The following is a 27,270-nucleotide window of genomic DNA, read 5'->3' as shown; positions in this document are numbered from 1 at the left end:
CAGTCCTTGTCGTCTAATTCAAAACCATCCGCAATCCAGGTTGCCCTAAGGTGCTCGAGCAAGCTTGAGCGATCATTGATCATTTTTTTTGTAGATCATAGTGCTATCCGGCACATGACCATCTAATATTCGATCTTCGAGGGGGGAGGATTCCGGATCGCGCTACCCACGGGGAAAACCGAATTCAAGGCGTGGCGAACTTGAGCATAGCGAAAGAATTCCCTATCGCCTAGCTCATATTCCGCCTGTAGTTCTGCGAAAGTCTTTATCCTGCCCTTAACCCAGAGATCACGCACTTTACTGATGCCAATCATATCCCACCTCTCAAATCCTTTCGTTCGCCACAGGTAACCCAGTCTCGCAGAAGCGTAAAGCGGAGTCGCGCGGGTCAATCGATCCCTCCAGCCCATAGCCGCAGTCGCACTATGCCACACTCGTACAGCTATCCCCGTGGGACCTGAAAGCTGTAAGCGAGAGGATCCTGAATAGAGCGCCCTGTTGTAGTCTCCCCCCCGGTAACAGCCATCTATCCATTTCAAACGCTGGATTCAACGCCGGGGCATACATCCCGTGGTTAATTGCAGCAAGCTGGGAAGCCCAATAATACCGCTTGATATCCGGAAGTGCTATACCGCCGTCATACCAGGGAAGCGTTAACTTTGGAAGAGCGATACGCGAATGCCCGCCCCATATCAATTGCCTCTGTAAGGATTCTATCTCTCGGAAGTACCTCGACGGAATCACATCAAATGTATTCTGGAGTGCATATAAAAACCTCGGTAAGGACATCATTTTAAAAAGAGCCGCTCGCCCTGGTGAAGACAACGGTAATTTACGCCAACTCACCACGTCCGATCGTAAACGTTAAAGCGGGGGAAGTAGATTACGCTCGTAGCGGACCGCGGGGTCCAATGATATAAAAACTCACAGATATTTAAAACCAGACTGCGACACCTGGATAGGACATCCATGCGGCAGGAGGGGGACGCCACCAGCGAGCACGTATATATGAGACTTGGTCCATTTAATGACGAGGCCAGAATTTTCCCGGAACGAGTTAACAATACATTTAGCGATTTTTGAGGCGACATGAGGTACAGCAAAATATAGTCCGCATATAGCGATATGCGGTCCTCAAAGATCGGAGTCCAGTGTATACCTCTCATCGAGGGCTGCCACCGTAGCCAGGCAGCGAGAGGTTCCAAAGCGAGGGCAAAGAGAAGCGGAGACAGAGGGCAACCCTGCCGCGTATCTCTCCCAAGAACAAAGGGCCCGGAGACCCGGCCGTTTACCACAACCTGTGCCAGTGGTGTCTCATACAGAAGTTTTACCCAACTAACAAACCCAGCGCCAAAACCAAACTTTGCAAGTGCAGCCCAAAGGTACGGCAATTCGATTGTATCAAAGGCCATCGTGGCATCGAGGGACGCCAAGATGGCCGGTTCACGCAGTGACGTCGCCCTCGCGAGAACACCATGCAAGCGCCGCAAATTCAAGACTGTGTTACGATTTGGGATGAAGCCCGACTGATCCGGATGGATCAGTTCACTGATTACTTTTATCAGGCGGTTTGCGAGCAACTTGGCAAGAATCTTAGGCTCAGCATTTAGGAGTGAGATAGGCCTATAGGACGCACAGCGGTCCCGTGGCTTCCCCTCCTTATGGATCACCACAATGGTCGCAAGGCGCTGATCACGAGGAAGGGAGCCAGCTTCCCGCGCCGCAAAAAACATATCTCGGAGATATGGCGCTAGCGTGTCAGGGCGCAGGTTATACAGTTCAATGGCAAGACCATTAGGGCCCAGAGCATTTCCGGAGCGAATAGAGCGCACTGCGTGAGCTACCTCGTCAATTGAGGGTGCAGCATCCAACCAGTCCCTATCGGACTCAGACAAACAAGGCAGCGCGATATCCATTAGCAACAAATGAGAATCCTCCTCGGGCCTGTCAGATACCAGAGAATAAACTTCTCGGAAAAAAGCAGCAAAGCATTCAACAATGTCAACCGGGTCGGTAACTCGCACACCATCAGATCTCTCAATCACTGGAATCACACGGCTTGCTCTCTCCCTTCTATCCAACCAAGCAATCAATGTCCCTGCCTTATCTCCCACATCATACAATCGTCCCTGCTGTTCCCTACTCATCATCTTAGCTGCGTCGGTAACCAAATTCTTATATTCGAGTTGCTTGAGACTGAGGATGTGAAGCGTGTCTCGAGTAACATTCCGCTGCAAGGCACTCTCCAACTCAGTAATTTCAGTCTCAAGACGGACAACTGCCTCATTTCTACTTTTCTTAGCACACCCAATTAACGACAATGCTTTTCCCCGGATGACCGTCTTAAACGCTTCCCACAGCGAGACAGGCGAAGACACAGACCCCACATTTTCTGCGAAGTTCAGATCCAATGACTTAATCAGTTCAGTACGGGTTTTGGGGTTGTGAAGATACCACAGATTAATCGGGGCCACTCTCCCTTCAGCGCCTATATTCATATTTATCTGAAATCATAGAGGGGAGTGGTCCGATATACCTCGAGCTAGATGTCTAATCTCCCCAATTGACGAAGACTGGGCAGCCGGAATCAGGATATAATCCAATCTAGAAAGACTACCATGTACGCCTGAGTGGAAAGTGTACTGCGCTTGTTCTGGATGCATCAACCTCCAACAATCCACGAGACCCAACGCGTCTAAAAATTCACCCAACCAAGATTGTGCACTCGTGAGTTCTCTGGGGGGATTGCGATCCTCCCTCCCGGAGACAACTGAATTAAAATCACCACCCAGTATCAGGGCACCATCTGGGAGACCCAAAACAACTCGTCCCAAGTCTGCAAATGTAGTGGTTTGTAAGCCAGTTGGGACGTACACCGATATCAGTTAGATAGTTTTCCCCTCCCACCTGCCTGTGAGTGCAACATATCGCCCCCTAGCGTCCAGAACTATGTCATCGATTTCCATGAAAAGAGAAGTCCTGACCAAGATACCCACCCCTCTAGAACTAGAGGTGAACCCAGAGTGAGCAGCGAGACGATATCCCCGCCTGTTCAGAGCGTAGCAAGCATTTCCAATCAAATGAGTCTCTTGCAGTAGCACAACATCAGGGGAAAGGCGTCGCAACATCTGCAAGACCACCCCCCTCTTAATCCGGTCTCCCAACCCATTCACATTCCAGCACAGCAGTTTCAACCCCCTACCCCCATCCGAACCCACGATGATCTCCCACCTCATAACGAGCATCACACCAAAGTCCAAAGTCGTAACAGTTCGTTGCCTTGAAGAAGAACAAAAATGAAACACTCCCAACATACTTACTCCCCTCCCCCCAACAATACCCCAGCGCAACTCCCCCCACCCTGCACCCCTGCATAGCCTCAAAAGCCACCCCAACTTGCAGTGTGCCTGTCGCCCTAGCAAAAAACTAATCTACACAAAGAAACCCAGAGGAGGAAAGGGTCCCTCATTCCCCGCCGCCTCCAGGGGATGCACTTAAAGGCAGACGATCACAGAAGTCAGCAAGCCACACCTGTCCATTGTGTTCATTGTCCGGGACTTGGGCGCCATTGATCATTCTTGTTCCAATAGCCCCCCTTCAGCACTACCTGTTTGTTCCCTGCGATCGCGACGGGTAGGCAATGTATCTAGCCAGTCACTCACTCCCTCCGGGCGATCAAAAAAGAGTGTCAGATCCTCATATTCCACACGCAGCCGGGCCGGGAACAGCATCGCATACTTCAAGTCCATATCCCTGAGACGCCTCTTCACCCCTTGAAATCCCATTCTTTGCTTCTGGACGGACTGGGAAAAATCTGGATAAAAGTTCACTGTGGTGTTTTCGAACTGCGTAGGACCACCCGTCCGCGCAGCCTGCAAAATGGCGTCCCGGTCTCTGAAATTAAAAATTCTGGCGATGATCGCCCGTGGGTGGAAACCTGGCTTCGCTTGTCCTCCCGGCACTCTGTGTGCGCGTTCCACCGCAAAGAATTTACTCAATCCCTTGGGGGTGAGGTGATTGAGGATGAGGTCTTCGACACGAAGATCAGTGGGCAGTGATCTAGAGTTCTCCGGGACCCCAATAATACGCACGTTATTGCTCCTTGCAAGGCCCTCAAAATCCTCCAGTCGATGAGCAAAGAAATCATTGGCGGATCTCAAGTTGCGCACCTCCGTTTGCATGTCGGACATGTCCGTCGTGAGGCGGGAGGTCTTCAAATCTAGAGATTTTACCTTTTCATTTGTCTTCGCCAAATCCGTTCTGATAAGATTAACGTCTATGGCCACCGTGGCTAGCTTCAGGACCAGGGCCTCGTATTGCTGGCCAATAGATGTCTTGATGCCAGCAATGGCGCTCCTGACGTCTTGTAACGTTAGATCCGCCGACACATTAGGGTCATCAGTTGCCTCCTTCCGGACCTTCGGTGTACCACCGGGGGATCCTTTAGGATGAGTGTAACGGTCCATAACATTCGTTTGGGTTGCACCTCCTCGGAAGGTGGTCTTGACTTTCCGTTTTTCACCCTCGGGCCTGCCTGTCATGGCGGGCTGGGTGCTCCTGAGGGGCGCCTGAGATCTGGTCCAAATGGCTCCTCAGAGTTCACCCACGGGATAACCAAAAGCAGATAAAAGCCAAAGTAATTCCACAGCCAAGCACTCGCCGGCCCCAGGCCCAGGTAATGAGCACGGGAGCCAGCTGCACCCAGTGTCTGTCTCGGTGAGGAGGAACGCCAGGCAGCAAAAAACGAAACCGAAAGTTAATTCGGACCGTGAACCTTTAGCCGGTGTTGTTGAATTACAGCCCGGGTACAGCGGCGACTCAAGGCCCAGGCAGCTCCACGGGGTAGGCCTCAAAAGTGCAGGATGGTGTAGCTCAGGAACCCGAAGTCCAAATCAATTCCTGAAAGCAGCTAGTACATCAGCTGGGCTGTGCCTTCAATAACCCATCTTCGGAATCAGGATATTATTCAGGATAGATGCGGGAGGCGGCGAGGGTCTCGGGGGCCCTGTGCTCACGCGGCCATCTCGGATGCACGCGAAGCTCCTCCCCCACCAACCAATTTTGATGAAATTGCGCAAGTCTGCCGTCCAACTTTAGGGGGATAACAGAAAGGCCTTGACTTACCAGCTGAGCTTCTGCCTTTCCTTCCCCATGAATGTATCTTCCACAAGATTTATTCCTCTGCGGGAAGAATCCACCTCTATGATTGGTTTGTTGACCTTGAAAACCTCGGAATCCTCGAGAAAAGGAGCCTCTAGTGATACCCTGACCACAGCCGGGGAACTGACTCCTCGTTTGCCGAACCAAAAACACGCTCCTGAAACAATTTTTACATTTCTTTCTGGGATTTTTGCAGGGAACTAAAAGCATCAACATAACTGAAGAGATCTTTAATAAAAGCATCCCCAAATAAAAGGCCTTTAGCCATAGGCCCGTCTTCATTCCCTGCCAATTCGGCCAATGTTTAATAAAACGCCTTCCCTTCTCTAAATAGATAAAGCAGTTTTTTCATGGCCCAGAAAACATATAACCCTTTGAATCCATTGGCGAATCTCCTTTACGTCAACATTTTTCTTATGGACATAGGCCTCCTCTGCCAAGTCAAAAAACTTACTTAAACATCATTCAAAAGCCTATCTTGGCAAGATCTCAACCCTTTATCCAGACCCTTCCTAGAGTTGCGTTCTCCTTTAGCAATAAACGCTATCATCTTTGTGTCCGATTCTGGAGTCGCAACCACCTTTTTGTCGACAGAGGGTCTCGGGCATTCAGATCTCAATCTGATCCGGACCTCCTTTGGTACTCCCCTTCTGATCCAATATTCGATATACTGTGTGACATGATCAGAGGGGGACCAGTCGGGTGACAAAGGATGCCTAATCAGGAGAGGGTCAAACATAGAATGCCCAAAAGGATCCAAAATAGATCAATCACCTTTACCTAATTTTTCTTCCTTTGCAAAACCCACATCAGAAAAAATCTCTTCATCTGAATCAAAATCCAAGGAGCAACTGAGTTCCTTCTCTGCACTACCGGATGACTCGTCGCAATTCACAAACTTTTTTTTTTATTAAACTTTTTATTGTATTTTCAGACCAATCAAAGACCGGTACATACAGAATAGAGTCACAACAAGAAAAAAAAACTCTGATACATGCATAGATTTGTTATAGTGCCATTCACCTTTTGGCAAAACTGGGGTCCCCGCTAAGAAGTACTAGTTATACGTTGCTAGGCAGTGAGGAGAGACCAAATATCACATCAGATGTGGACAGGTTGCAACTGGGGGCGTGGGATGGAGAGATATAAAACATCACCCCTAAGGGGGAGAAGTCAACACCTCCACCGTCAATTGGGCTATCAGTGCCCGTCTGTCCCTCCGGAGTTCCAATGTTGGGGAGATGAAGATATCCTCTCTGCATCTATTCCATTTCCCCCACTTCTGGTCCCATTTTGCAGGGCAACCTCGACCTTTAAATACTGACTTCTCAGCCACCTTGGGTGTGTCTATGTCCTTTTCCCAGTCAACCATACCTGGAACCGTCGTCACCCCCTTGTGTCGGGCAATATTTTGCTTTGCTACAACGAAGCCCATAGAGGCCCACGTCTGTTCAGCCTGTGTGAGATTGGATGCCCCCCAGATGTTAAGTAGGCATAGGTGAGGGATAGCTTGAGGGATTTACCTCCCGCCCTCTCAAGTTGGCTGCCGATTTTTGCCCAGTAGTCCTGAATATGTGGGCAGTCCCATAAAATGTGAAAAAAGGCTCCCTCCTGAATAATTCCCAAACTTGTGCTTATGACCCTTTAATGTTTTACCAGTTCTACTTTGTGGGTCTTCATTTCCCCAATCATGGATGCCCTCAGCATCTTCCATATGACTCTCTCTACAGCAGAGGTCTTCAAACTTTTTGATGCCGAGACCCCCCTGTCAAACAATGTTAGGCATAAGGACCCCCTCTGACAAAAAATTCTAGAACTTGGTACTCATCATCATAGACAACCAAAAGCGTCCCCAATTATTACTGCCCTTATGTGTTTGTTATGTGCAGAGAAGGAAGCTTCAGATTTATTTGGCTGGGAGCACAGGGTCATGCTAATTCACCTGATATTTTTTTGGGTTTTGATATTTGTTTCCGTTTTTGGTATCATTTTGACCAAGTGAACTGTAACTTCTGAAGGCCAGGAGAAAATGCTAAGAGGCTGGCTGCCCTGGTTTCCAGTAACCTGGGCTATATTTATGTTCATGTGGTGAAAGGACGACCATGGGGTATGCCCTTGTGATGTGTGTGCTTGGGCTATAAACAAAGGTCATCTTGAAGTAGACTACCTATGCTCAACGGTGTATCTCCTGTCCCTAGCAGGTAACCTATGACCTTGTTCATGTCAGTGCCCATAGAAGTGCCCTTCTATGCAGGCCAGGTATATATATATATATATATACATGGTATACCCAAATAACCCTCCTCTAACCTGGGTATTGGACAATATCTATATAGACAAAAAAGTGGTAGGGAGGAATTAATATTGCGTTTTTTATTTTTGAGTAGAGCACACTTAATTACCCTCTCACATTTATTGTTTAAACACATATGTTTTCATTAGTACAAACACATATATACAATGGTACCTGGTCTATTACCAACATATGAATCTACATAAAACACCTGTGAAACAAAACAATGTCAAATAATAAAAAAACATAAACAACTACCATTGTCACTACCCATAAGAACATTAGTTACTTACCTGTAAACTGTGGTTCGACAAGTATTGGTGTCTTTCATAGATTCACATGCTTGAATATTCCCCGTCGTCGAAGTGGGAGTCCCACGGTACATAAAATAGTAGTAAAATATATATATATATTTATATATATATATATGCATATAGAAAATTATATAATTATACATATATATAAAATGTAATACATATAAAATATATATAACATAAAGTTAAAAGTACCATAGAACTGAAAACAGGCCCATAGAAGCCTTAAAGGGAGAAATCACTTTAGTAACATATCATAGTCATTATAATGGTCCACATTCCAGCCAATCAGGCAACAGCACCCTCTAGAACCTTCTCCTCAGAAGCTCAAGCCCTCAGATTTTCGTAGCACCTAAGTGACCATGAGTGCATGAGGAGAAGAGAGCCTCTGAGGGGAGGAAGGGTGGGTCGTATGTGAATCTATGAAAGACACCAATACTGGAGAACCACAGTTTACAGGTAAGTAACTAATGTTCTTCTCCAGTATTAGGGGTGTCTTTCATAGATTCACATGCTTGAATAAGAGTAGAAAGCAGTAAAATACTACATGAGTCATAAAAGGCAGTGCAAAACCAGAGAAGTAACACTATAGTATTATTAAAATAGCATACAGTGAAACTTAATTTATAACCTTTTATGACAGGAGGTGGGAAGCAACAGAGGCTCACCTTAGTTAAAAAGATTTTGTCGCACAGCTTGGCCCACAGCAGCATCTGCGGCGTCCGCTGACTCCAGACAATAGTGCCTCGTAAACGTGTGTCTGCTCAACCACGTTGCCGCTCTGCAGATCAGGCGTAGAGGCACTCCAGCAAAGAGGGCGGTAGATGATGCCACAGCCCTAGTCGAATGTGCTCGTACCGGAGTAGAAAGAGGTTTTCCGGCTAGGCAATGGCAAAAGGAGATGGCAGAAGAAATCCATCTAGTAATGGATTGTTTGGTGACTGGCTGTCCTTTGCATATTCGGCCATAGGCCACAAAGAGCTGGTCTGATTTACGAAAAGGAGCGGTGCGCTGGATGTAAAATTTCAGGCAGCGGTTTAAGTCCAAGGAATGTAAAGAACGCTCAGCCGGAGACTGAGGGTTTGGGAAGAAAGTTCTGAGAACTACTGGCTCATTCAGATTGGAAATCCGAGGGCACCTTGGGAATACATTTTGGATTTGTACGCAAAGTAACAGTGTCCTTGGAGAATTGAAGAACTGGAGGTTGGATTGTAAATGCTTGGATATCACTTACTCGCCTTGATGACGTCAGTGCGAGCAGAAGAGCAACCTTCCACGTGAGAAATTTCAAATCTGCTGAATGGATTGGCTCAAAAGGAGGTAATGGAAGCTGAGATAAAACCAGATTCAAGCGCCACGGAGGCGGAGGACGAATAGGCGGATACAGTCGAAAGAGGCCTTTAAAAAACTGTCGCATGATCCGAGAGGAATACAAAGATGTGGTGCCATCATGACGAAAGTGGGACATCGCTGCCAAAAAGACTTTAAGAGTGGAATGAGAAAGTCCTGATTTCGCTAGAGATAAGAAAAAAGGCAGGATTTGCTCCGGCTTAGCGTGCATTGGATCAACAGCTTCTTTGTGGCACCAGACACAAAACCGTTTCCATTTCAGTTGATACGTTTTAATGGTGGAGGGAGCGCGTGCATGAGCCAGCACATCCCTGCACTCCGGAGTAATATTCAGACTTGCAAATTCATTGTGTTCAGGTTCCAGGCATGTAGTTGGAGATATGCCGGACCCGGATGGCAAATGCGGCCTTGGTTCATGGTGAGCAGGTGAGGCAGAGGATGAAGAGGTATCGGGTCGCACATGGACAATAGGAGGAGGTCCGAGAACCACGGCCGACGTGGCCACCTGGGCGCAATCAGAATGACATGGCATGGTTGAAGCTTCATCCTGTGCAGCAGGTGCGGAATGAGAGGGAGCGGGGGAAAAGCGTAGACGAATTCGATCGACCAGTTGATTGAAAACGCATTCCCGCTCGACTCTGTGGGGATGCCGACTTGCAAAGCGTAGGCATTTGCGGTTGGTTGAGGTCGCAAACAGATCCACCTGTGGTTGACCCCACTGGCGAAAGATGTATTCCAGGATGGGTTGGTCAATCAATCAATCAATCAAAGCATTTATATAGTGCACTACTCACCCGGAGGGTCTCAAGGCGCTGGGGGGAGGGGGTCCGTTACTGCTCGAACAGCCAGGTCTTGAGCTGCTTCCTGAAGGCGAGGTGGTCTTGGGTCAGGCGGAGGTGGGTCGGAAGGGAGTTCCAAGTCTTGGCGGCCAGGTAGGAGAAGGACCTTCCTCCTGTGGTGGCTCTTTGGATGCGGGGGACGGCGGCGAGGGCGTGGCTGGTCGATCGAAGCTGGCGTTTGGGAGCGTAGAAGTTGAGGCGGCTGTTGAGGTATCCTGGGCCTTGGTTGTGTAGGGCTTTGTGTGCGTGGGTGAGGAGCCGGAGGGTGATTCTCTTGTTGACCGGGAGCCAGTGCAGGTCTCTCAGGTGTCCGGAGATGTGGCTGCGGCGGGGGATGTCCAGGATGAGTCGTGCTGAGGTGTTCTGGATCCGCTGGAGTCTCTTCTGGAGTTTGGCGGAGGTTCCGGCGTAGAGGGAGTTGCCGTAGTCCAGACGGCTGGTGACGAGGGCCTGGGTGACCGTCTTCCTGGTCTCGGTGGGGATCCATCGGAAGATCTTACGTAGCATGCGCAGGATGTTGAAGCACGACGAGGAGACGGCGTTGACTTGTCTGGTCATGGAGAGGGAGGAGTCCAGGATGAAGCCCAGGTTGCGTGCGTGGTCTGTGGGTTTGGGTGCGCTGCCCAGGGCGGGGGGCCACCAGGAGTCGTCCCAGGCGGAGGGTGAAGATCCCAGGATGAGGACTTCCGTCTTGTCCGAGTTTAGTTTCAGGCGACTGTTCATCATCCACTTGGCAACGTCTGTCATCCCTTCATGTAGGTTGGCTCTGGCGGTGGCGGGGTCGTTGGTGAGGGAGAGGATCAGCTGGGTGTCATCGGCGTAGGAGATGATGTTGAGGTTGTGCTGGCGTGCGATGGCTGCGAGGGGGCTCATGTAGACGTTGAAGAGTGTTGGGCTGAGCGAGGAGCCTTGAGGTTGGTGGAGTTCCCATTCGTGGTTGTCTGCCAGAGATCTCCTGAGATAGTCGGCGAGGGTGTTGGAGACGACCGGCACGTGGACTGCTGTCAGGTGAACTTGATGTTGAATTGCCCAAGTCCAGATTTCTTGCGCCTGTTTGGAAAGCAGGAGAGACCTCGTACCTCCCTGCTTGTTGAGGTAGTGCATGCTGGTGGTGTTGTCTGTCCGCACCAGCAGTGATTGGCCTTGTATCAGTATCCGGAAAGACTTCAGGGCAAGGAAGATGGCCAAGAGTTCTAGACGATTTATATGCCATCTGCGTTCATCTGTCGTCCACTTGCCCTTGACTGACATGCCGTCGAGGTGTGCCCCCCAACCCTCTAAGGAAGCATCCGTTGTGAGGGTAAGTGAAGGAGGTGTTTCCTGGAAGGGCCGCCCCGCGGCGATATTCGGAAGGTGAGCCCACCATTCCAAAGCTGTTGAATGCGGGGGGTCAGGTAGAGTTTATCGTTGAACGACCCCGAAACCTGTCTCCATTGTTTGTCCACTTCCTCCTGTATGACTCTCATGTGAAGTCTGCAGTGGGGGATCAGATGTATGCAAGAGGAGGCCATGCCCAGAAAAGATTTCAAAATCCGGACAGAAACTGACTTTTTTGATTTGAGAAAAACGACCATCTTGAGTATGCGAAGTTGTCGCTCCTGGGACACTAATACCTGTGCCAGACGAAAATCTGCTAAGGCTCCTAGAAAGATTCTCTGTTGTGGTGGGCGAAGATGAGACTTTTCCTGATTCACGGAAAGGCCTAAGGTGTGAAAAAGTGACAGACAGGTGTGAGTATGCTGTCTTGCTTTTTGACGTGTCTGAGCTTTTATTAAACAATCGCCTAGATAAGGGTAAAATTGAATGCCTTGCAGGCGAAGGAAAGCCGCGACTGGAGCCATGATCTTTGTGAAGACTCTCGGCGCTGACCGAAGGCCGAAAGGCAACACCTTGAAATGGAAGTGCTTCGATCCGACAGTGAAGCGAAGATATTTCCTGTGTTTGTGATGTATTGGCACATGGAAATATGCATCTTGGAGGTCGATAGTGGAGAGGAACTCTCCGGGATTGAGGTATTGCAAAATTTCCAGGAGGGTCAACATTCGGAGAGTTTGTGATTTGATGAATTTGTTGAGGGCTCGTAAGTCCAGAATGGGGCACCATTCTTCCGATTTCTTCTTGATTAAAAAGAAGCGGGAATAAAAGCCTTCTCTAAGGTTAAATGGAAGCGCTTAGCAGCACGCACCCTTAAGTTATGAAAGCCTCCAATGTACATTGGAAGCTTTCATAACTTAATGGTGCGTGCTGCCAAGCGCTTCCATTTAACCTTAGAGATGCAGCAAACGGATTGCTTCCTCTACGACTTCAAAGGTCAGTCTCTTAAACAGACTCATATCATCCCAATCATTGATTTTATTTGGCAGGAAGGCCTTAAACTTATGGCACGACCAAACTCCATCCCAGCTGTATTACCACGTCTGGACAAGAAGGAGGGGAAGGCAAAGGCGATGTCGTTGGCGTAGATGGCGTTTGAGCTCTATAATCATACCAATCCGCGAGGACATCATCTTGATCAGTGTCTTGATTGACATCCGCGTCTTCATCAGTATCTGGCTACGGATGGGCTGGCGACTGCAGCATCTCCGCATGTACGGGTGTTGGCGCCGCTGGTTGAGGAGTTGGTGAGGTAGGCGCAGATGGAGGGAACCTGCGATTATAATCGTCTAACATTTTCTGCAAGTTGTTCACCAGAGAAGACGGTATTTGAGTCATACGTTGTTCATGTGGTGCCTCAAAGCGAGCACCCTGGACAGGAAAGAGAGCACATCCTTCCTCATCATACTCCTCATCTTCTTCCTGGCACTTTATATTAAGTTCAGATGAACTTTTTGCAGGACAAAAAACTTCATTCACATAGGAACCGTCATCAGAATCGTCTTCTGCGGACTCAAATAATTTTGTTGGCAGAGTTTCAGTCATAGGACTCAAAGGAACAGGCCGTTTCACCACTGAAGCTGTAACCACCATGAAAGTAGTTGCTGTAGCGAGTGAATGTTGCGTAGTCGATGGTCCCGTCGACGAGATGGCAGCAGATGGCAATGGAGTTGTCGACGGAGGTAATATCTTCTCCTTAGTCGACGTAGATTTCCGTGCCGTCGACGGAGTCGTTGACGAAGATGATGTCGTCGACACAGGAGGAATCGTCGACGTAGACGGCACCGTTAACGAGGATCTTGCCGTCAACGTAACCGTCGACGAGGGTGCAGCCGTCGACGATGTCTTAGCCGTCCACGATGTCTTGGCCGTCGACAAGGTCTTGGCCGTCGACGAGGATGTGGTCGTCGATGAAGAGGAGGTCGTCAACGAAGGATGTGTCGACGGGTCTTCGACGATGAATGCTTCAGCACAAGCGTCGACGAGGCTGGTTTAAGGCCGTCGACGAAATCTTTAGAATAGATGAAATAGGCCTCACCTCTGGGAACGTCGTCGTCATAGTCTTCGTAGACATCGAACATGTCGTCGTCAACGTTGGCAGTTGAAAAATTGTATCATTTGAAAAATCGTTAATGAGAATGTTTTCATCGATTGAAGTGAACATGATGAAGAAATGAAAATAAAAAGACTTTTTTGATCAAGTGATGAAGCAAGCCTGCTTAGAGCCCTTTTTTTCTTCTAAAATAAAGCAGAACTGTATGCTGTACAATATTGAATAACCTGAATTTGGACACTCCTTGGGTAAATTGTTAATGTTGGCACAGTGTCGACGGATCTCGTAGTCGTCGACGCTGGCGCCCGATTTAGATGACGAGGGCACAGCTTGGAATTGCGACGCCAGAGAACCAGGTCCCATAGGCGTGGAAACTTGCAAATCCCGTGGGGAGACAGATTTAGAAGCGTCGACGAGCTTCTTTCTCTTCAGAAAAGGAGATGGCATCTCAGTCTCTGACCCATGCTTGAGAGAGGCCTTAGAATGGAAAGAAGACAAGCTTTCCATGTCAGAAACAGGATCTTCGGAATTCTTCAACTTCTGTAGCCACAGAAGGAGACGGGCCTCTCTATCCTTCAGTGTCTTTGAGGAGAAGGTCATACAAACTTGCAGTTCTTAACTTCATGGTCCGGATAAAGACAGTAAATACACTTACTGAGAGGATCTTCATGAAAAAGACGAAGCTTTCCACAGGATGAACAAGGTCTAAATAAAGATTTTTTTAGTTGTAGACATCTTCAGAGATGAAGTAAGCAAAAGAGTTGAAGAAACTGAGCAGAGCTCATGGAGACTCCCTTCACACGACGTGCCGTAGAAAATCTGAGGGCTTGAGCTTCTGAGGAGAAGGTTCTAGAGGGTGCTGTTGCCTGATTGGCTGGAATGTGGACCATTATAATGACTATGATATGTTACTAAAGTGATTTCTCCCTTTAAGGCTTCTATGGGCCAGTTTTCAGTTCTATGGTACTTTTAACTTTATGTTACATATATTTTTTATGTATTACATTTTATGTATATGTATAATTATATAATTTTCTATATGTATATATATATATATATATATTTTTTTTTTTTACAAAGCTGGAATAGCGAAACGCGTCTGTCAGGGGTGAAGGGGGGTTTGCATTAAAATTACTTAAATCGGATTCCAGTGTGCTTGCCATTCCTTCGACTCTATAGTTGAATGTGTTGCAATATATATATATATATATATATATATATATATATATATATATATATATATTTTACTACTATTTTATGTACCGTGGGACTCCCACTTCGTCGACGGGGAATATTCAAGCATGTGAATCTATGAAAGACACCCCTAATACTGGAGAACCATTATTTCTGTGTCCACTACTTACTATGGGTGGTACACTCCGAGGTAGTCTAAGTTGACATTAACGGCAAAACAAGAGAAATTATTTATTTATCTTTTTTATACTGTCAACCCACAATATTTAAATCACTGCTTAATAAGCTTCAGACTCTTTCAAAAGATGTCAAACATTGCAGACATTCAGTACAGTGGGAGGATTAGTGTCTGGAAGGAGAATGGCACCCATTGTGAACATGTGTTCCCATGCATTTGGTGCAGGTGGAGGACAACATACAACGGCTAAGGCGCTCGACCTCGGACCTGGGGATCTGGGTTTGAGTCTCGGTAACGACGCCAAAAACCCCCTGTGATTCTGGGCAAATCACTTAATCTCCCCGGGCCTAAAAAAAATAAAAAATGAAAGTGTGTCCTCATGTAACGTAACTGGTGCTATGTAAAGCGCTCTGATAACTGATTCGGTTTGGTTCTAGTTCGCGCTATATAAAACTCCCCAAAAAAAAACAAAAAAAAAACAACATGTTGCACGGTCAGATTGGCTCAACTGAGCCTTTGTCTTGGAAAGGCCATCGCAGGGTGAGGGTCAGAAGAGAGGTTCTGAAAGGTAGCAGAGGGAAGCCAAAAGACACCAGTTGTTTCTTTTTTGTGGGTGAAGTTCATTGTACCCAGAGGCCAGTAATCTAACAGACAGGTAAACTAGATCATTCAAGATCACACAGGCAGTCGGCGAGGAGCTGAGTAGCCTCCAAAATAGCACACACTGCGATTCTGTGAGAGCCTGTCCTTGACACGAGACAGACAAGAATAGTAGATGAGGACCTACAAGTGGTGAGCACTGTTCCTTGAGGAAATGTTCCAATTTCCAAAAAATAACTAAACCATAAACAGTTTTTAGTTGAACATTAAGATTTTTTAGTTTTTTTAGTTTCCATGGTAGAAAGTATATACATTTACCAAATAAACATAAGAAATACGATCCTATTCACCTATTTAACAACTAATTAGTTATCACATATGGTACTGTATTGAATGATAATCATACAAGCACAAACATGTTATACTACACAATCACATTTAAATATGATAACAAGCATATATGTAAGCATTATGTTACAAAGAGTGGTTGTAATTTTGTAGCTGCGTTGCCCAATGCATTTCGGGACCCTCAGGTACCCTTCTTCAGGGGAAGAATCAATCCTAAAATGTACAAAAAAGCTGTTCAGAATAATGTAAACAAAACATATTACACGCCATAATGTAACAATCTGACAGTCAAAGGGGGACGTAATGTTCTAAACTGGTCTCATCCATGACCTGCGGTGAACTCGAATAACAACCTATGAATATGATGATTACCGTGAGACATGACCGGGGGTAAACAAGAAATGCCAACCTGAGCTTCTCATTGTAATCGTGGAATATATGACTGTGCTAGTGTCCAAAAGTTAACTAACACATTGATAAATGCAAGCTAATCATTGATGCACCTCTATAATGCGTGCATGGATTTAAAGAAAGGATATTGCTATCAGCCTAAAATCTTTAAATACACACACCTAAATAGCTTATAGAACCCATGTATGTAAAATGCGAACTTATTTGCTCGTAGACTGTATGTTGTGAACAGTCTGAGCGAAATATAAACAATAAATGCTAAGAAATAAGAGAAAATACATGTAAGCCAGATAAATGGTAGACTGTGTGGGCGCTATGATGTGTGAACACATGTAAAAAAGTGAAATACCTCGAGGAAAACAGCTGGAATGAATCCAAAAACGATGCTAACTGCTGCGACTCAAACAATGTAGCCAGAGATGCTGGGGCGATGTATGATTAAAATGCTGTGTAAGAAAAAGAAAAAGACAGCCGTCCTTACTCTGTGCACTACAATCCTCAATGCCTTGTAACAATGGTAGGAAGAACACGCATACCTCGTGAGTGGTTAGATGTGCCTGCGGTATAGATTCTGCTTCAGTGGGGACCGTTACGGGCGGGGGTCACCATACTGCCATAAACTCAAGCTATGAAAAATACAAAACACACACGCTAGAAGTGTGCTACGTCGTGGAAGTGAATAATGGCTATACTGTAAACAACACGTGAACGTGCACATACCTCGGAGTTCAGAAAGACTGAACCGGGATGCAATGTTGACGATTTAAATTACACAGCGGATCGATTATCCACTGGGTAAGTGAATGACTGGAAACAAGTGTTGCCTTCAATCAGATACATTCCAAAATAGATCTATAACGTAAAAAAGAAACAAACGGCTGTCACTAACATTATGTTACCGATAAACGAAAAAATGATGCTTACAAGTTGAGTGTGTCGGACAAAATTAGCATTGTACCTGCTGTCAACACGACTCCTCTCTCCAACACTGACTGACTGCGTGGCTGGTCGATTACCACGGAAGGATACCATACAACATAAAAAAAGAGTTCTCAGATGGTGCAAAAGCCTCAGGCGTTATGGGAAATGTAGTGCGTGGTTGAACTACTCCAAAAATAAAATAAACATATGGGTGTGAGAACTGGTGAAATATAGCATCATCTCCGAAATAACTGTTATATGCTGTGTGAAATGGTAACTATTATATATATGTGCGAGGGTCATCTCGAGGAAAGAATGGTTCGTTCCGGTTGGTGCTTAGGTACATGGCTGACTTAGCAAGTCAGGCACCCTTATCTATATAATCGACTCCTATGTATGTTGACACCAAACCTGAATAAACGTATGCTGCACATAACTACAGGAAAAAAGTCATAATGTCAATAGATACAGAAGTTAACTTATTGGACATATACTACCCATGCTAATGATACATGACTGAGCATGCACATAACTGCCGGAAAAAAATCATAATGTCAATAGATACTCTAGTTAACTAATTGCACATATACTTCCCATACTAATGGTGCATAACTGTACATGTAGAATATATATTGTCATAAAAAACATAGAATGCAATGATAAACCGGACTGTCTTAACCCAGAACAGAGAGACAGATCAGATAGACATAGGTGTATAGCGAGAGATATAACAAAGCCTGGGGCTATGAGGTAACATGGCAGACTAGTGCATAAAAGTGAGAGTAGTGCATAGTAGTACAATAATTTATCAAATTAACAGTAGTCTGTTATGCTATTCTAGTGCCTGGGCCTGAGGTGGAGAAGGATGTGTGTACTACTCTCCTGTATGCTTGTCGCTGTGTGATCATAAAAAACAGCTAAGATCTACACGATCATTAAGACCATGCGGAATGATGGAACATAAATGGTCAATCCAATAAATTTCTCATTGCAGTAACCTGGAGGAGTTGTCCTGGCCTTCTTTTTTCTGCACTACTTCTATGATTTGTGCTCTGAGTTGTGCAATAGTATGTCTAGCTTCTTGCCAATGTTTAGCTATGGGGGTGGTTTTGTTGACAGATCGTATATTACTCTTGTGTTCAGTCAGCCGAATTTTGAATTTGCGCGCCGTTTTCCCAATGTATAGTTTGCCACATGGGCACTTGAGACAATATACAAGGTTGGTGGTGTTACAGTCTGCCGAGTGTCGTAACATAATTTTCCGCCCAGTCATTGGATGAATCAACGTATTGCCCACTATCATGTTGTTACAATGTATGCAGTTGAGGCACTTCATAGTCCCTTTATATGGACCACTTGAATCTTTTTTTGTAGGTGATCTGATAATGTCCATCAGATTACGGCCCCTGGTGAATGCAAAAATGGGTTTCTCAACAAATATTCCTTTGAAATCACTTTCATTGGATAGTGTTTCCCATCTCTTAAGAATGATCTTTTTGATTTGTGCTGATGCTGTGGAGAATTTGGAGACAAAAGTAAATGCTTCATTGGGTGGCTTAGTGGTCTGGATTAAAAGGGACTTTCTACTGTGAATGGAGAGTCTGTCAATACTTTGATCTACAACAGTCTGAGGATAGCCTCTTTCTTCAAATTTTCTTCGATGTTCTGTTAGTCGTTGTTCAAAAATATCTTGGGTTCCACAAATTCTCTTGATTCTTAGAAAGTGGGAGTATGGTAAATTAGTGATTAAACTTTTCGGGTGAAAGCTATTGTACATTAAAGTGCTGTTCCTATCTGTCGCTTTCGTGAAGATGTCCGTGATAAGTTGTTGACTGTTAGGGTCTTTCGTGATGCGTACATCTAGGTAGTTGGCTGAATAGTCACTAATGTTGTACGTGAATTTTATCCTGGGATTTCTATTGTTGAGCCCAACAATGAGTTCCTCAAGTTCTGCTACTGTTCTCGACCATATCAAAAATATGTCATCAATATAACGACCATATGTTACAAGCCCTTGGTTCCACTGGTGGTTCGTAAGAATATATTCATGCTCAATTTGGGCCATAAAGATGTTCGCGTAGGACTGGGCACCTGAAAAACCCATGCCTGTTCCTGTCATTTGACCATAAAAATTACCTTGCCAGTGAAAGTAGCTGTTATGTAAGCAAAAGTGTAACAACTTCAGAATGAAAATGCTCTTATCTTGGTCTAAGTCCATTTGTAGTAGAGCCCACTCTACTGCTTCCAGGCCTTGTTGGTGGTTGATGGATGTGTACAGTGCGGTGACATCAATGGTACATAAGATCCAATGGTTTTGATAGTAGTCTCGAATAGTTTCCAATTTATTCAAAAAATGCGAAGTATCTTTTATGTATGTACACCCAATGAAGCATTTACTTTTGTCTCCAAATTCTCCACAGCATCAGCACAAATCAAAAAGATCATTCTTAAGAGATGGGAAACACTATCCAATGAAAGTGATTTCAAAGGAATATTTGTTGAGAAACCCATTTTTGCATTCACCAGGGGCCGTAATCTGATGGACATTATCAGATCACCTACAAAAAAAGATTCAAGTGGTCCATATAAAGGGACTATGATGTGCCTCAACTGCATACATTGTAACAACATGATAGTGGGCAATACGTTGATTCATCCAATGACTGGGCGGAAAATTATGTTACGACACTCGGCAGACTGTAACACCACCAACCTTGTATATTGTCTCAAGTGCCCATGTGATTCATCCAATGACTGGGCGGAAAATTATGTTACGACACTCGGCAGACTGTAACACCACCAACCTTGTATATTGTCTCAAGTGCCCATGTGGCAAACTATACATTGGGAAAACGGCGCGCAAATTCAAAATTCGGCTGACTGAACACAAGAGTAATATACGATCTGTCAACAAAACCACCCCCATAGCTAAACATTGGCAAGAAGCTAGACATACTATTGCACAACTCAGAGCACAAATCATAGAAGTAGTGCAGAAAAAAGAAGGCCAGGACAACTCCTCCAGGTTACTGCAACGAGAAATTTATTGGATTGACCATTTATGTTCCATCATTCCGCATGGTCTTAATGATCGTGTAGATCTTAGCTGTTTTTTATGATCACACAGCGACAAGCATACAGGAGAGTAGTACACACATCCTTCTCCACCTCAGGCCCAGGCACTAGAATAGCATAACAGACTACTGTTAATTTGATAAATTATTGTACTACTATGCACTACTCTCACTTTTATGCACTAGTCTGCCATGTTACCTCATAGCCCCAGGCTTTGTTATATCTCTCGCTATACACCTATGTCTATCTGATCTGTCTCTCTGTTCTGGGTTAAGACAGTCCGGTTTATCATTGCATTCTATGTTTTTTATGACAATATATATTCTACATGTACAGTTATGCACCATTAGTATGGGAAGTATATGTGCAATTAGTTAACTAGAGTATCTATTGACATTATGATTTTTTTCCGGCAGTTATGTGCATGTATCATTAGCATGGGTAGTATATGTCCAATAAGTTAACTTCTGTATCTATTGACATTATGACTTTTTTCCTGTAGTTATGTGCAGCATACGTTTATTCAGGTTTGGTGTCAACATACATAGGAGTCGATTATATAGATAAGGGTGCCTGACTTGCTAAGTCAGCCATGTACCTAAGCACCAACCGGAACGAACCATTCTTTCCTCGAGATGACCCTCGCACATATATATAATAGTTACCATTTCACACAGCATATAACAGTTATTTCGGAGATGATGCTATATTTCACCAGTTCTCACACCCATATGTTTATTTTATTTTTGGAGTAGTTCAACCACGCACTACATTTCCCATAACTCCTGAGGCTTTTGCACCATCTGAGAACTCTTTTTTTATGTTGTATGGTATCCTTCCGTGGTAATCGACCAGCCACGCAGTCAGTCAGTGTTGGAGAGAGGAGTCGTGTTGACAGCAGGTACAATGCTAATTTTGTCCGACACACTCAACTTGTAAGCATAATTTTTTCGTTTATCGGTAACATAATGTTAGTGACAGCCGTTTGTTTCTTTTTTACGTTATAGATCTATTTTGGAATGTACCTGATTGAAGGCAACACTTGTTTCCAGTCATTCACTTACCCAGTGGATAATCGATCCGCTGTGTAATTTAAATCGTCAACATTGCATCCCGGTTCAGTCTTTCTGAACTCCGAGGTATGTGCACGTTCACGTGTTGTTTACAGTATAGCCATTATTCACTTCCACGACTTAGCACACTTCTAGCGTGTGTGTTTTGTATTTTTCATAGCTTGAGTTTATGGCAGTATGGTGACCCCCGCCCGTAACGGTCCCCACTGAAGCAGAATCTATACCGCAGGCACATCTAACCACTCACGAGGTATGCGTGTTCTTCCTACCATTGTTACAAGGCATTGAGGATTGTAGTGCACAGAGTAAGGACGGCTGTCTTTTTCTTTTTCTTACACAGCATTTTAATCATACATCGCCCCAGCATCTCTGGCTACATTGTTTGAGTCGCAGCAGTTAGCATCGTTTTTGGATTCATTCCAACTGTTTTCCTCGAGGTATTTCACTTTTTTAAATGTGTTCACACATCATAGCGCCCACACAGTCTACCATTTATCTGGCTTACATGTATTTTCTCTTATTTCTTAGCATTTATTGTTTATATTTCGCTCAGACTGTTCACAACATACAGTCTACTAGCAAATAAGTTCGCATTTTACATACATGGGTTCTATAAGCTATTTAGGTGTGTGTATTTAAAGATTTTAGGCTGATAGCAATATCCTTTCTTTAAATCCATGCAAGCATTATAGAGGTGCATCAATGATTAGCTTGCATTTATCAATGTGTTAGTTAACTTTTGGACACTAGCACAGTCATATATTCCACGATTACAATGAGAAGCTCAGGTTGGCATTTCTTGTTTACCCCCGGTCATGTCTCACGGTAATCATCATATTCATAGGTTGTTATTCAAGTTCACCGCAGGTCATGGATGAGACCAGTTTAGAACATTACATCCCCCTTTGACTGTCAGATTGTTACATTATGGCGTGTAATATGTTTTGTTTACATTATTCTGAACAGCTTTTTTGTACATTTTAGGATTGATTCTGCCCCTGAAGAAGGGTACCTGAGGGTCCCGAAATGCATTGGGCAACGCAGCTACAAAATTACAACCACTCTTTGTAACATAATGCTTACATATATGCTTGTTATCATATTTAAATGTGATTGTGTAGTATAACATGTTTGTGCTTGTATGATTATCATTCAATACAGTACCATATGTGATAACTAATTAGTTGTTAAATAGGTGAATAGGATCGTATTTCTTATGTTTATTTGGTAAATGTATATACTTTCTACCATGGAAACTAAAAAAACTAAAAAATCTTAATGTTCAACTAAAAACTGTTTATAGTTTAGTTATTTTTTGGAAATTGGAACATTTCCTCAAGGAACAGTGCTCACCACTTGTAGATCCTCATCTACTATTCTTGTTTGTTCACATGTTATGTTATCCAACATAATTCAGTAGTGAGCACCCTTTGTTTTATATAGTATAGTTACTTAAGACTAAGATGTATTGAGAGTGCACCCCTGTCACTTTTTTCTTTTACTTGACACGAGACAGACAGCTGTTTACCGCACACCATTGTCTCCTCCTTCTCCCCTGCCCGGTACCTGGATGATTTATGACGATTTATTGCTGACAAACTTATAGACCAGTCATGGAAAATGATGCCACGAGAGAACAGTTTTGGCACACATTGGTATTCAATATCACAATGACAACAGCATATATGCGGAGGCACCATTCAGCGTTGAGTCACATGTGCTTAGTTTAGGACACAAATTCTCATTGCAAACAAAATGGCGGGATGTGTGCTATAAGAACTGAAGATCCACAAAGCATTCACTGCTGCAGTGTGACAAATATATTGTATTTTATTGTAGTTGCATTTATTTAGCGCTTATTACTCCTGACCAAGTGTCGGAGCACTTTTTCAGCAAGTAGCACGCTTCTCCAGAACCCATAAAGGATTAGTGGTGAATTAGTATAGAGAAAAAGGAAAGTAATTTGAGTGGTGGATATGGTATTATGTTATCTGGATGGAGAAGGATAGTGGAGGGATGTTTTGGAGCTCACAGCAGTAGTAGGAGGCTTGGGATGGGTAAAAGGGAGACTGGGGCAGAGTCAGAGGGAAGGGTTTAGAAAGGCTTGTTTTGGTGGGGGATCAGAATAGTAAAAGAGGTATTAACAAGTTAAGAATGAACTTAATGGACATTTCTAGAGTTAGTGCTTGGCCACGTTTGCTGACTAATGCTATGATTTTACTCATGAGAAGATACTTAGGCATTGAAACTGTAGTTGTAATCTACATGTTTGACTAAATGTTCTGGCCTATTCTTATGTTTTGCCGTATTACCGCAAATAGTACTTCCATTGCTCGTCATTTATAGAAGCTTTCTTAATACATTTGAACTACACAATTTAAAATACTCTATGTCTTGGAATCTTGTTTATTTGCAAAACACATGAATAGAAATAATTTTGAAATTACAAATATTGTCATTTCTTTAATGTGTATAGCACCAATATCTTTCTTTGCCGGACATAACCATCTGTTTCTCACCACATCTGAAATTCAGAAGGCTATTTAGGTTTTCATGAGCCCATATTCACCAATCTATTTAGAACTTTTTGACAAAAAATGATTTCCTCAGATGAACTCTCCCCAACCGGTTTTAAATTATTCCTCCGCGTAATAACGTTTTTTGTACTACAAGAACCACCACATCAAGTAAGGTGCAATCATGGATGCTTTACACATGAACAAATAACCATCGATTTTTTCTGGAAAGTGTGGCAACTGTAGTTGGACAAAGGCATCATATTAATCTGCTGCGTCAAGAATAAAAACGGAAAGAACATGAAAAATAAACATTTCAATCTCCCAAAAATGAATATGAAACTGTCGAAACAAAAACATAAAGTACACTGAAAATAAACACCATTCCAAAGTCATAAAATTTAACCAGAGCATTAAAAATTGCTCACAGGCGTAGAACGTGCACAAGGCTTGTGCGTTCGCTCGCTAGCAAAAGGCGTCCAATGCACGAGTCTGTACTCTTCACACGGTCACAAAGTCCCGCGCAGAAATCAGGATTCACGAAAGTGTCTCGAGCCGGAGTGTAGGAAGGTAGATCCCTGACTATGGTTGCCCCCAACTTTTTGCCTGGTGTTTTGCTGGTTTTCTGACTTAGTTGACCTGGGGCCCTGCTATTCAGGACCCCAGGCCTACTGCTCTCTCTGTAAAATGGATTCCATGTACCCTAGGTACATATCTAATTGGATACTGAGTCACCTTATCAGTCCCTGTACAGTGTACCTTAGGTACCCAGGGCATAGGTGTGCCCAGGGCCTACCAGGGGCTGCAGCATGTATTATGCCACCCCTGGCTGGCCATCCAGATCTGACACAACTGGCTGCACGACAGCTGGGGCAAGGTGGTGTAATCACCCTTTGCTTTAGATATAGTATACCTATATCTAACCCTAAAAATGGACACACAGATCTCCTATCAGTCACTCCTATGGCAGGCCTTAACAATCCTGAAGGCAGAGTGCTTGGAATCGTGTGAGATAGTGCTCTGGCAGGAGCTGAGCCTGTCTGCGGCTCTCGGGATCCATCCCTTAGCCGTTTCCATGATATCGCATACCATATACTCTTAAGTGCATTATAATCCTCGCTGTTATATGCCAACTCTGGTATCGCTTTATCAAAACATGTCGAGTAAGGTGTCATACGAATTGGAATACTAACCCCTCGCCAATTCTGGCGACGGGGTTAGCATTCCACCCTTCTAGAGGGACACGACATGTATGTAACCTGTAACCCCGGTTAAAGTTAGACAGAGCCTTAGCTCCACAAAATGGATGCTGCCACCGAGACACAAGTCTGCCCTCCTGCTGCTGGGAGTCCTCCCAGCCCAGGAGGCAAGGACAAAGGGTTTCCTGCCAGGGGCGGTGCCAGCACCGTCCCAGACAGGATTTTGTGTATTCTAGGTAGGCAGGGCTTTAGAGGAAGGTGACTGCAAGTGGCACCCCGGTGCTCACTGTGCATAGGCCGGCTGAAACCAGTTCCAGGGGCACTCCAGCCCCTGGCCTGGGGAAAGCCCGCCAAAGGAGAGGGGTGTAACCACCCCCCTCCTGGTCCCACCCATAGGGCAGGACTTAGTCGCGTGCCAGCCCCCTTTTCCCAGATAAAGGTAGGAGCAGGCCCCCTTCCAAATTAGATCATCTTTGGAATCAAGATACGACTTTCTGCGAAAGGACTTCAAGATTTCCTTCTTCAAGATTCTCCCTTGTGACTAAGGAGTAGTCACCCTGCATCCGCAGGCACCATCGCAAGAACACTGCGGTCTGCTGTAAGTCCTTCCTCCGGAATCCGACCTCCCAGCTCGACAAGACCCGGCTTCCTTGGCACCTCCGACCTCTACTCACCTCTACAGCCAAGCTGAGAACTGTGAGTGCGACGAGACCTCAAGGGACCGACTATTGCCAAGACTGCACGACTTCTGCACAGCAAGCCCGCCGAGTAATTTCCTGGTGAGTGCTTTAGGGTCCGAGAAGCCCCGACCCTGAGCAGCTCCAGCACCGAAGATCAGCCCCCCAGCATCTCCACGATCGGCGTGGGGCCCTTCTGCTTTTTGCTGCTCACCGCGTTGTTTGGCTACTAGCCCGCTGGCTTGTGGCCTTCTGAACGACGCCCGACGACATCACTGCTGCTGGTCTGGTTGCTCCAGACTGGCCCTTGCTCCCTTCCAGAAGAGGAGCACCCTGGACCCTCCTGGTCCACTCAAGACGCCATTTTGAGTCCACCGCGTGGGCTTGAATTAGCCAAGGCTTTGTTGCCCAATCCTGGGTTCTTCGACGCCGACAGCTTCATCCATCGTGGGACAGCTCGCCTCTCCATCCTGGTCGCCGACAACGCCTCCTGGTCCGTGAGATCTGCCGAGCCAGCGTCGCCCACTCACCTAGTCGAGGTGACTACCATCCGGTGCCCTCCTGGTGCCCACTGACTACTGGCTAGTAGTCACGAACTTGGTCCCCTCTGCTTTCAGGTGTCATCCATCTTCCAGATCCAGGCTTGGATCACTTCGAACAATCTTCACTGGTCGCCTGCCAGCATCTTTCTTCCAGGCTCCTGGTCCGGCAACGAGGATTCCCGACGTCTTTTGAGACCTATGCAGCTGCAGCCCCTGGGCTAGGTAACTTCGGCATTTCGGTGCCCCAGCATAGCCTCACTATCCAAGGGTCAGGATCCACTGTCGTTTTCTCCCTACCAGGTCGGGTTCGCCCGTGAACACTAACTTTAGCGTTACTAGCTTCCATAGACTTTGTCCCGCATCCCGCGTGAGAGTGCACACTCTGCACCCGAGTCCCCTAGGTCTCCTAGAAGTAATCTAACGATTCCCTAGTCAAGTCCTAGCGATTCCAAAGCCTATTAGTACTGTACTTACCTGCTAGTAATTTCGCATTCCACTTTTAAAGTATATGGTTTTTCGTGCCCCTCGGGCATTTATGTATACCGTGCTAACTTAAGTATTTTCGTAAAGTTTTGTTGTGTGCCTAGCACCCTGTCCTCATAAAGAGTACAGGGTTGTTGTGATTCTAATAAATACACTGTTTATTTTCATAACACTTGTGTGGTGTCCTTTCACTGGGTGTTCAAGGGGTAATGGGATGGTAAAACAGCTGGCTTAACACGCCCTCTAGAGTCTTAGCCTTAGACTGCTCGTATCCATGCTACTAGGATAGCTGGTCTATAAGGTTGACTTACAACCAATCATCAATAAGGGTTGTTTGGACTGATATATAGTGATCACTAGAATAGTGAACACTGCACATCAGGCCAACTTCTCACATTGGTGAGCAGCGGTTGGGATTTGAGCTTGCTGTTGTTTTACCACACATATCCTAAGAATATCTTGTGAAAGATCACATAAGTACTAAAGGTACATATAACTTAGCTTAGAATACTCTGAGTTCTACTGAACCAGCTGTTGTAGCTCCTAGGGCCTAGCACACCCTAAACTACAGCTCTAGCAAGGGATCAGTAGGTAAACATATAGTGTAGGTAAGTGCACCACTTACACCTCACTAGAAAAGCATGTCTACCCATGGAGAGTCTTCAGAGAC

At 45.2% G+C, this 27,270-nt stretch overlaps 1 protein-coding gene across 1 annotated transcript in view; it reads right to left on the bottom strand.

Annotated features, from left to right (window-relative positions):
• The window catches only part of LOC144797637 (uncharacterized), a 382,853-nt gene that overhangs the window by 77,721 nt on the left and 277,862 nt on the right, over nt 1–27,270 (bottom strand). The window lies entirely within an intron of this gene.

The sequence above is a fragment of the Lissotriton helveticus genome, chromosome 12 (genome assembly GCF_964261635.1).
Source record: "Lissotriton helveticus chromosome 12, aLisHel1.1, whole genome shotgun sequence".
In the NCBI taxonomy this organism is placed as follows: domain Eukaryota; kingdom Metazoa; phylum Chordata; class Amphibia; order Caudata; family Salamandridae; genus Lissotriton; species Lissotriton helveticus.
Note: the sequence above shows the minus strand (reverse complement) of the source record. Positions and strands in the feature narration are given on the sequence as shown.